Genomic DNA, 12,557 nt, shown 5'->3' with positions numbered 1-12,557 from the left:
CTGGCGTTTTTTTTAAGTTCATTCTCATAATTTGTAGTTTGGCTTGTAAATTAATTTTCGCTGCAAATCTGACAAGGAGTCAGATACATGGTCCGTGGCGGTTAATATATTTGTAGTGATATTTCAAATATCGATTTTTAAAACGCCTACGAGGACAAAATTACAAATAGAAAACAATGGCTACACACTACCCGTACAAGTTCATACCAATAACATCTGAAAGTCTTACCAACTGATCGTTTAGATCACTAGAAAGAGTGTCCGAAACCTCAAACAAACGAACTGTACGAGACAGTGACGCTTTCGTGTGTTCTTACCATAAAACCTACCTACACAAAGAAACATAGCTAACGCCGACCCGTACGAAACACCTATTCGTATCAAAAGCCTTTAATGTGAAACTCTTCATTTCTCTTACTTCATTTTCTTCTCTGCTGAAAAACTATTCTTCCTTTTAAATCACTTACATTATCCACTCTTTGCCTTGTTATCATATACAATTAAATTGCCGGAGGCAATATAGACAGCCCCGTACGAAGTCAAATTTCATAAATTCCTAATTAAACAGCTATATACCGCTATATTTAACTATATTTCACTATAAATAAACATTTCACAGAGGAATATGCTATTATATAGCTCTATATGCCTGTATATAGCTCAATATAGCTGTATATAGGTATATATAGATGTCCATATATGGAATCCCTGAAACCCCTCACACTTAACACATTATTTCCATGTTAACAGAAACTCTCTAAGCATCATTTTTCCTACTTTATATCACTTTTAATAAAATCCAATATGGCCGCCGGCAGCCATTTTGTTAGGAGACCGGAATTAGTACCGACGCTTTACATTTGTTAATACCTTTCAAACAAAAAAAAAATCATGAAATTCGGTCAAAATTTACTCGAGATATTGACAAAATACTCCACGTTCACTGTACGGCCGAGTAGCCAGATAAGAGCTCACTCCAAGAGACCTAGCTCACGCTCCGGAGAACATAATTTCATAAACTTTTTTTCCCTGATTGGTACGGTCAATACCTATCTAATAAAGCTAACGAACGAAATATGTTCAAATTTGGCCGACCTACAAGCAAAAACTGCTTGCCGCCCTGTGCCTGTTTCACACCAAGGGGTCTAACTCACAAGTCGGTCATCCGATTTCCATTAACTTTTTTTTGTCGATCGGTATTGTAAATATCTTTCATTCGATGTATCATTTACGAGTATAGCGTTTAAATGTCCAGAGATATCTTCGAAAAACCGTAAAGCACTTATTGGGCCCCAGCTCAGGAGGGGTCGATCCAAAATCACTCATCTTCGAACTTAGCCTGTCTTTTGACATTACCAAACGGGGAAAAAAAGAATTTTCAAAATCGGATGCGTTTTACTCAAGTTATCGTGCAGACAGACAGACGGACGGACGGACGGACGGACAGACGGACATTTTTTTTCTTGCTGATTTGGCATCTCTGGACAACCACAATAGGTTTCCCCTTACTCAGGGAGTCCAATTCGACGTGTTACAAACGTATGCGTAAACCTGTAAGACCCCAGTACTTCGTACGGGTCTAAAAATGTTGTCCCATTTGTTGGAGTTCCTCACTCTCCTACAAACGAGACCCCATGGTTGATTATTTGAACTAATGTTTGAAAGTAACTCTAATTGTCAAAGTCTCTGATTTCCCATTATGGAAGCCCTAAAAATAATAATTTTCCAGCCGGCTGTGTTTAGCAATTTTCGAGATGAGTAGATTATTCATCGATTTTCAGTCATGAAAAAAATGTAAAGTGAAACTAACCAGAAGTAACCAGGAATTTCGCTCATATTCTTACTAAAGACATTAACAGAGAATAGTAGTAGAATATTGGACTAACTCACTTTTTATACGGAAAAAAATTAATTCTTCAAACTTTTCAAGACTCTCAGTTGGTACGAGCCTAAAAAAAAAGTTAGCACAGACTTGCTAAAATAAATTGGTAATGCGTTCAGCAAAAAAGAATTCTGAATTTATTGTACAACACAAATTATTGTTAACACATTCGGTTTAGGAATTAATAACAAATTTCATTTGCTAATGTCTAAAGTAACCAAAAATTAAATTTTGGAGCAACTTTACCAGCTCGCTTAAATTGCCATTCGTACGAATCAACATTAGATTGAAGAAGTGTCTCTATTTAATGTTTGGTTACTTCATTTCCATTTGATGTTTTTTTTTAGAAATAAATTTGCATTTAAAACACGAACTTTAATATTGATTGTTTGTGGTCAAATTTTATTTTATTTTTAAATATATTGAAGACAATGGATTTGGCTTGAAAATACACTTTCATCCGAAATGTGTTAAAGTTTTGTGGTTTAGGAAGAAGTGGTCAACAATTTCATACGTTTCTTTTCAATTTAAAATAGGACGTCAAAAGAAAAATTGAATTTGAGCTGAATCATAAGTCATCTGAAGTGAGCCTTGGCTGGTGTTCTCTTATATATAAGAAAATTGTAATTAATTGTAATGACTTGAAGTAAAAGATTTTGTAAAAAAACATCAAACGATACATTTTTAACAAAAGAGATAATAGATTAAATGATTAGATGTAATGGCGAGAGCTTCAATATCTCATAGACCTATCATCTGAAATTTTGATAGAGCTCTGATGTATCTCGTAGACCTAGAAGTGATTAAAATTGAGATAAAGAATTGCAGCAAATTGGTTTCACATGACTTTGGTAAGGTCAGTTCTCTCCGGAAGTTTGCGTAAGGAAAACAGTAAAGACCTGACCGTTTCCCCATATTGACTATCACTAAATCCAACATCGACCTAAAACTATTTTAATATTTTTCCTTGAATTTTCTTCACACGTTCGCATGGCTGAACTTCTAAGTTGACACAGTAAAGCCCACCTTCGAAACTGGAATCAATATATTATAATGCAACATATTTGATGACTTACGCTGTTTTCAAATGACTTAATTCGGGCTTCGCGTATTATTATAATGAAAAACCGACCACACGTGCGATTATATTGCGTTGACGGTGTTAATATTTTTGTATGAGAGAGCAAATTATTCAATTGAATAGATTATAAATATATGGCGTTTCTTTACCGAAGTGAATTAAGTAGCTAAGTGATAGTTTAATAATGAAGTATATATACCTAGTGATGTCATATGTAGGCATGGCATATTTTAAATATAAAACAGTGTCCTCGCCAACACATAGTTATAAAATTCGTGCGGTCAACTTGGAACAATAGCAAAGAAAGCTAATGGGAAAACACGAAAGAAATTTCCGAGAATTTTGTCACGACGTTAATTGTTCATTATCTCACTCGATGCAGTATGACCTTATGTTTTAACATTTTATTGTACGAATTCAACGATACCATTGACGAAGTACGCGTGAATGTTCAGCATTGCTGACAGACTGTTAATCAAAATAATTTTTTTTGTGCATATCACTCTCAATATTGTTATGTTAAAGCCGATCAACTTAAACGGAAACGGTGTTGTTTTGCAAGTCGACATATTTTGTTCATTGAATTTATCCAGGGCGCAACGAAATGTTTATACACACACTGAGAACGTGCGATCATTTCGAAACAACGTAAAGTGGTCTTCCCTGCTCTACGTCAAATTAATTTAATTGCATTTTAATTCGATGACCTCCGCATACGAAAAAGAAACGATTGAAAATCGGTTGTAGCATCAAAATCGAAAAAAAGAAAGAAATTAATCCCAAGGAATGTTTGTCTTGTCTGAGCGATAAATGGGAGACTCGTACATTTAGGTTTGTTTATTGTTAAATTGGCCTCTTTGAAGCACCAAACTATTTCTAATAGACACGTCCCCACTTTTGATATGAAATTTCCTTTGTATCAAACCATTGTCGAAGTTAGGATACGAATATGAACAATACTAGAAAAGGAAATTGGTGGTAATAGGATTGAAAACGCCAGATATTTGACGTCCAATTGACACTGTAGGTTCGCCGATAATTCAAAATGAAATGTCACAGTGGGTGAACAAACGAAAGTTAACCATTACATATCAGTTTGTCCCCTGCGAAAATGATCCATTACATGAATAAAATTGTCGATTCATCTTAAATATTTCTTTCCGATAATAAACTTTCGCATGAGGCAAGCAATATACCAGAATACATTGAATGCTGCTGCGTAATTCATTCGCAGCATCCAATGTTATCTAACATTTCAATTCAATCCCTAAATGCAAATTATGAAGTGAACTTACTGCGTCAATATCCTTTGAAATGTTTCTTAAATGTGTCAATTCATTTAATAAATTTCGTTTCTCAAAGTACCTAAGCTCTCTCTAAATATTTCGAAGAATTTTACCTATTCAATATGAACCTTGCTAATCAATCAAAGAATTACATTCATTTTGGCCAGATGATTTCTCACCGGTACACCAAATTTGGCAAAACAAACACACTCTCACGCTATACATGAATCGTGCGAGTCTCAGTTATAAATACAAAAAAAAAATCGTCAAAAATGTTAACTACATCGCAGACAGCCCACTTATAAATTAAAGATAAATGGTTAAATGACTAAACGTATTAACGATCTCTTCAATTTATAAATGCGTTATAAAATGCACACACTTATTAATTTTGCTCTTTTTTATTTCTTCTTTTTTTTCCATTTTCATGAAAGCCAATTTCAGCATATAAGGCGCAAAAGTAACATTTCATTCGTTGAAGAGTTGTTCGCCTTATGTCCAATTTCAATGTTGATGAATTCCAAAAAAAGAAATGTAATTTTCTTTATCAACGATGACATGAGATGCAGAGTCAGACCAGGTTATATGTTTCATTGAAAAAACATTGAAAATTGTATATATACTTTTGCAGGTTGCAGTCAAGTTATATATATATTGCATTACTGAATATTTAGAAATATTGCACACAACCAGCTTTCATTTATATTATATTAGTTGTGTTCGATCGTATAACTGGCATATATTTAATTTTGCGCACAACTGTCGATTAGTCAGCGTAAAAGATTTATATAATTTTGATGGCTGTACACTGCAACACACACACAATACACAGAATCCGATTCTGAACCAGACATTGTATACATAAATGGTCATTTGAATTATAACAATGGCAGAACCAATCAAAATATTTGATTGCACACACTTTCATGACTGCAACTTGATTTTTGGCAACCAAACAAGAGAAAAAAATATATCACGAAGATCACCAATGCCAAATCTTATTGACCTATTCACCGAAAAAAGAAACCATTACCATAATAAGACCGGTCCCATTCAGAATTGCCTAAAAAAATCTGTCTGCAAATATATACCAAATAAGCAAGCAAGCATATCATTATCGAGTCTATTACTTCATTTGATTAAAATAAAACTTTCAATGAATTGCAACAAATCTTTTAATTGATTTGTTTTAGCCATTTTGCTGTATAAGGTTACATTGGATAGAGCTGAGTACTTATTTTGTGTCGTCGTTCCTAATAACAGATGACTTATTAGCTGACTTATTACTGAAAAATCTAAATTTCTTGATAAATATACCCAAAGTGTAACGGGCTGTTGATATATTGACGATGACTTAGCCCAACGCACTTCAAGCAAAAGTAATCATAGTGTTCAGCTGCAGAAACCAGAAAGCACTCTGTTTTACATGAAAATATTTTTACAGTTGTGTGACACTATTTAGAGTACCCAGTTATGCTTGAAGTGCGTTGCTTAGACATAAAATTCTGTTAGCAAAACCACTGAGCTAAATCTAATCCATACCATTTGAGTCTTCCATCCAAAAAGCCAGTAAGCAACGCACCTAAAGCATTATTTTACAACTGTCAAATTCTATAAACAGCCATTTAATACAAAATAGCATTATTTGACAGCTGTCAACTATGATTGATTTTGCATGAAGTGCGTTGCTGTATGTCGAAACCGTTTTTTTATGTTTTCAGTATTTCTTGTCAACAGTAATTGTAAAATTGGATCATGTCCTTTGATAAATCTGTAAATAGAAACGGGCTTGTCCAAAGCACCTAGAAAAGTAGCAGAATATTGTTTACGTCAAATAAAGTGTCATTTGTATTAACCATGCCGTTAGTGTAAATGTTACACTGTATTGAAACTTTGGAACAGTGTAGAGATGACAAATTACCTGGTACACTGTCAAAAGTTGGTACTATACTTGACTTAAGCAATATTCTACGACTATGCTATGTACATTGGTTAGTCGGATGATTTCGAACGAATTTTTTTTCCTACTAGAAAAAACCGTCACTGAATAATTACCCCGTTTAACAGGAGAAGCAAACTGTTGCTTAGAACTCTTATCAACGACAATAGTAAGCACTGAGACTTGAGACTCGACTAGAGTTATCTATAAAGGGAAATGTTACAGTAAGACTAATGAAGTACCTAATGCAAGACAATAAAGTTTGATGAAGTAAAGAAAGGTTATACCAAACCAGAACTTTACGTATTTTTGAGACTCTTTTAGGAAACGTTAAAGAACAAAGATTTCGTGTGAAACACTCTGCCTTCAGCAGAACTTACAATACGATTTTGTCTTTCTCAAAAGGTTAATTGTTTCAGATAAATGAGTTTTAATCCCAGCCTTTCTAAACAAGTTGATCAGATCATGTATGAATCATGTGTACGAATACTTGAATTTCGAACTACTCAGTCATACTATGACCATCAATATTTGTTCTATCAATAAGTCTCACATGTCATTGGTATTGTAAATGCTGTACTTCTTGGTATATATTTATACCCACTAATGACCGTACTGAAACGAAAGACACAAAACGACGAACCTTTCAAAAGCAATTCATTTTCAAACAAAAACAAACGAAAAACCATGTACCTGATAATGCGAGCCGAAGGAATAGACATTATATATTCGGATGGTTGATAAATATTTAAATTAGATTGTTTTGTTGAAATGAGCGCCGCGGCAACAATTGAATGAGTGAGTCGTTTTGTTTAGGAACCCAAAATACACTTTTCCGTTCATTAGTGAAAGAAATAAATCAATTTTTGGAAATCGGAAAGACAACTGAAAGAAAGAGTAAGAAGAAAACAAAAACCGTAGGCAAGATATTCAAATTTAAATATTTTTCTGTAAAATTAGAATTTGAAATTTATGTTTAAAATGGTGCTATGAAACCACCATCTATTAGTGCATTATGGTCATTTAAAACAAGAATTTTGGAAGCAAAACTAATTTATTACGTCAGGAAAAATAATCTGGCTCGTTCGACACCAAATTTGATTCAATTTTTTTTTTGTGCCTCATAAACCATATGATCCTAATATAAATTAAAAAAAAAGAGTTCTGACTACTACCAGCTAACCTTCCTATAAAACATCTAAACCTAAACAAAAAAGTTGCAATTTTCAAAAATTTATCCTTCTTCGAAATTTATGGCCAGACCGCATTTGACAGCCTTATATTAAAACATCTGACGATCACTATGCAAGATTTATTGGAAACAGAACCAATTACGTAAGCATTTAAAACATATGCCAATTTATCAACAATCAATGAGATGAAAATACGACGAAAACAAAACACACACTGAAAAGTAAAGCTCTCGTTGCAATTTTATACATTTTAATTCGATATGAAGGTCGGATGCATGGATAATAAAGCAGGTAAGAAATTGCATTGCATCGCCTAATTGAATTATAGTATTTGTTTAACAGGCAATCAATCAGTTTTCTTCAGCTTACTTAAAAAACGAATTGAAAGCGTAAGGTTATCCGAAGAGAATTTATTGTTTAAGGATTTGCTAAGATTGTTTTTTTGTGTGTAAATTTTCAGTTATTGAGAGGCCATTCATTGCCATATTTAAAGAAGAAATATTTTAAAAGCCTTTATTATACAGTCAAATATGTAACGGTTAGAGAAGAAGTTTTATGAATTAAAAGGTTGTTAAATGGGGACACGTTGGACCTTTAAGTACATTCAAAAGCTTACAAAATTCTAGCTTTCTGATTTGTAACATCTACTGATTTGTCCAGCTATACGGACAATCGAATGAACCAATTACTTCAGAAAAAAATGTTCCAAAATAATCGAAGCATTGGGGTCAGTCTAAGCTCGATTCGAAAAGGCACAGTTACTTTCTTGTTGGACATCATCTCTCGAATATTTAATTGCAAATCAAAATTCGGTGAATATGTTACGCATCATTTAAACGTGGAATTTCGTCTCTCAACGTAAGACCACACATCCTCCCATGATTCATCCATTTTCCTTTATTATGACGCAGTTAACAACTTTGTCGATAAAATTGACTCAATTTTAGAATTTCATAAAAAAAATCTCCGAGACCCCGGATTCGACTTTTCCTTGATTTCAATCGGTGTTGCACTGCAACAAATGGAATTCTCACTTTCAACATTCTTTGTTCAACATAACATACAAAAAACGTATTTACTAATTGTGCATGAAGATGATGCGTTATTCCTTTAATGATCAAACATAAAACCGTTGTAAGTAAATATTTAAAACCAACAAGCATTGCATCGTTACGTGATACATGCAAAAATGAGTTTGGTAGTGAAAGAGAGAAACGAAAGTGTGTTGGTTCGATGAAATCGAAAGTGTGATAAAATTCTTAATTTGTAAAATAAGGCACCTTGGATGCCCTGCGTTTACACCGCGCCTGGGCACGTGTAAAAGGAACATTTTACATAAATAGTTGCGAAGGTACAGAGAAGCTATAATTTCATGTCTAATGTTACTTTAAAATTGGTTGATTATATTTGGGGATTTTCCTAAAACGTTAAATTGGGACAACAAAGAGTCTCTGGCGGTATGCATTCACTCATATTTTGTGAAACTGGAACACATTCGAAGAAGAATAAGAGATACTTTTAAACAAATTTGGTTTCCAAGATCTGTCCAGTACTTAGCAATTCCTTTGTTTGCAATCAAAAGTTTAGAATTTAGGAATATCTTTCAAAAATTGTTCTAATAGGCAAATGTAAAATAAAAATATAATGTGCAATAGGTAACGATCGAACACCTAGGCAGGAACACCTAGGAACACCTACAAGTAGATTTGTACGACACATAACTAGACATAATCGATGTCCTATCTTTTGCTCAGAAAAAGGTCGACAATTTACCACATTCCTGTCTGTGCATACATTTGTGTAATCTCCCTTTAAAGAGATGGTAATGTAAAAATTGGAATTGCGTAAGAATTCCGGTAAAAAAAAGATGCATAACCGAACGTAATGTAGGTAATAACTCTAAGCTGGGGAAAGAGTGATAAAACTTGGTGAGAAAAAACATTTTTAAACGATCACAATTCAAGACGAAATTATTCAAAACGAAAAAAACAATGGTTAAATCAGGTACATACCTGCTGAAGAATGTATTCTCTGCAATTTAAAATTCTCTTTGTTGGAGCATATAAGAACTGAACAAATTCAATAGCACAATACCCAATCAATCAGACGAATTCTTCACACACCTATCGAATTATAATCAAATTAAAAACCAAAAAGAAATACCAACAATAATTGTTTTCATTTACCGAAACTAAATCAGTTCAGAGTGGAAAACAAATAACAACAACGATTTTTTTTTTGGTTAAATCACTACAAGTGAACGCATAGCACGGCACGGAATGTTTTTTTTATTTAAATTTATTGTATTAATGGAAAAACCGTTTAATGAATCGGAAAAGGTAAGAGACGATAAAAACTAAAAAACAAAAATTCTTTTCGTTGTCTGAATTATTTAAATTTTTTTCGAAAAAAAAAATTGTTAAAAAGAAAATAAACCTCCTCGTCTTCGCTTATTTGTTTGTTTTTTTTCTCTTAAAAATCAATGTTATGCTCACTACACGACCGCGGTAGACAAACTGAAGCAAATGCTGTTACAACCTGTGAATCATATAGGGGATAGCAAATACACCACACTACCAACCAGCGGCATAAACATTTTACAATTGAGCATTAAATACAAAAAATAATAATAACAAAAACATAAAATTATCTTACTCCATTTCGTTGTAGGTTAATACAAACTATTTATTTTGCTTGCACACTCACATTTTATACATTTTTATTGTGTTATATGGAGTGTACTTTTTGTTTATAACTTTTTTTCATTTAAATTTATAAAATTTTATAGATTTTATTAATGACTTTGAACATACACTCATATATATGATACTAGTATAAGCAGATCGACATTTGTTATAACCATATGCAATGTCTATCATGTCACATCTCCATGCTTAATTTTTACTCAATACAATAAAATCGTCGTGATATAAACCGTCAATTGATGAAATAGCCTTGCAGAGTGCTCTGAAACCATCTTTGACTTAAAAACAGACTCAGTCGTTTTTTATATATATGTCGTCTCTATATTCAACGCATTCTCAAACGAAAATGAAAAGGTATGCATACCTGTATGTTGTCTGTAGTATATACGCTATCTATAAAGATATAGCGCGTATAAAATATACGAAAACAAAAACAGAAAAGTTTAGTCCACTTTTATTAAAAGGTGTGATTCACCGAAATGGTAATGCAACTCTCAGCAGACAAGTCAGACGCATATATATGATGTGAATGATGTTTATTGGAAAAAAGATGCAACACACACACACGGTCACACAGTCATAACCGATTTAATAACTTGCACTTTGAATGAAGAAAAAAAAATTATTGATAAATGTTCGTTTGGTGGTGTTTTGTTCTGGTGTAAGATCTTAGTATATCGTAGGGTGGATCGATTTCAAACGATTCAGAGCTTGGATTAAATTTTACTCGGTTTACAAATTTTCATGCGCGCGTATATATCGTTAAGTTGATAATGCATGTTACCAATAAGAAAGATTGGAGAGTTAGAAACATTCTAACTTTTTAAATTACACTAGTTCTACCTCCTCCAAAGACGTTGAAGTACTAGATTCGGCATTAACTGAGACCAACAACGCTTACATTCATCTAAATCTAGTACTTGTAGACTAATAAAGGAGCAGTTAACAAATGACGTCACGCTATTTTAAAGATTTTTCGACGCTTCATCCAATTGAGTATGTTAGTATCCTTTCAAATATCATATCTTTACCTTTGAAATTTACAAACAGTTAACCTTATCTGATCATTTATTTATAACATAATTGATGCTTTTATAACAATTATAGAATGAAAATTTCTTCAAAACCTTTATTATCCGGGAACGTGCCCATAATACAACCAGCATTGTGTCGTTGTAAAGCAATGCTGAATCTTTGGATGATGAAGTTAGTTAACCTAATTACATCCAAAACCGTTACGGAAAATAGAAGCGGTACGGCAATTCATTTGTTATCGATAACGACGACAAAAATTATGACAATCTCTGGGTAATATGTTCCTTTATACTGTAAAAATCCATGTTAAAAAAATTGAAGTACAAGATTTCAAATCAACAGATTAAAAATACTTTGATCGATGGAAGTATTAGATCCGATAATAATATTGGCTATTTGCTTGCCGTCTGTAACAGGTTAAGAACTAAAAATTAAAAAAAAACCAATTCCAGCAAAACCTGTAGTGGACCTGTTTTGTTTCATCAACATTCAGTCCATTCCTTCGGGTACGGTTGGTCTCTGGTACGAAAAACAGCACTTCAAGCAAATCTAATTCCAACTGCTATACAGGTGTAATATAAAAATCGCCTGATCGGACAGGTGCATGCAAAGTGACTCGCTGTTTCCGGTTCGCAGGTTTAAGTTTCTTTATTCGTTTAAAAGAGCAAATACAGGAAAATCAAAACAAAATTAGCGGATACAAATCCTACTGCTTTACATTGAACAAATTCATTACAAAGCATCGCGCGTGAAAGAAAACAAACAAATGGCATCAACGGACTCCCGAAACAAAATTGAATCAAAAAGACGAAGCTTTAACGGCAACATGCAAACTTGAAGAACTAGTACACTTCGTAGCCGCTTCCTCTACAGGTAGAGTCGTTAACCACACCTATCTTGTTCTCAGGTGGTAATTTTGCCTCGTATGTCCTGTAAGGACTCCAGCAAGAACTCTCAACTTGGCTTTGCTCAGAGTTAGGAGAAATCTTTACCTTAGTCAACAACAGTTTTGCCTATCTGCCTCTTATGCATGGAGCTAGACTCAACTGTTTTTGCTCTATTTCTATAATAAGCCCCGTTGTTGCATAATTTTCACAAAGTTATCATTTCTTCAACAATAGGCCACACATTTAATTTACCGCTCATATTTCTCGTCAGAAACTTTAATCAAAGTACAAAGTTACTCCACCCTAAGCCCAATGTCGTAGACATCACAACATGGAAACTGTTCTCTTTAGAGAACAAAAATACTGTTCAAACATTGGAACAGTTGAATGTTGCATACTTTTCTCCGGTTTTCTGTCGAGGATGAATCATCGTTCATGGTAATGTGATATAATGTGATACAAGTTAAACTGACTTTATGAAATGAGCGTCCGTTTAATGACTAATAATTAATTTTCTAGAAATTGATTTGGGAATAAAACAGCAATGTT

The 12,557-nt window shown here is 33.3% G+C and overlaps 1 protein-coding gene across 4 annotated transcripts in view; it reads right to left on the bottom strand.

The window, feature by feature from the left end:
* Positions 1 to 9,899, bottom strand: part of LOC119069790 (microtubule-associated protein futsch) — a 60,485-nt gene extending 50,586 nt beyond the window's left edge. For all 4 annotated transcript variants that reach the window (XR_005086410.1, XM_037173932.1, XM_037173936.1 and 1 more), the window contains exons 1-2: positions 9,568 to 9,899; positions 9,394 to 9,504 (exon numbers count right to left, since the gene is read on the bottom strand). The gene's annotated coding sequence lies outside the window, so the exon portion shown is untranslated. The remainder of the gene's footprint in view (positions 1 to 9,393; positions 9,505 to 9,567) is intronic.
* Positions 9,900 to 12,557: the final 2,658 nt, after the last annotated feature.

The sequence above is a fragment of the Bradysia coprophila genome, assembly GCF_014529535.1.
Source record: "Bradysia coprophila strain Holo2 chromosome X unlocalized genomic scaffold, BU_Bcop_v1 contig_39, whole genome shotgun sequence".
Taxonomy (NCBI): domain Eukaryota; kingdom Metazoa; phylum Arthropoda; class Insecta; order Diptera; family Sciaridae; genus Bradysia; species Bradysia coprophila.
This window is presented reverse-complemented; position numbering and strand designations above follow the sequence as displayed.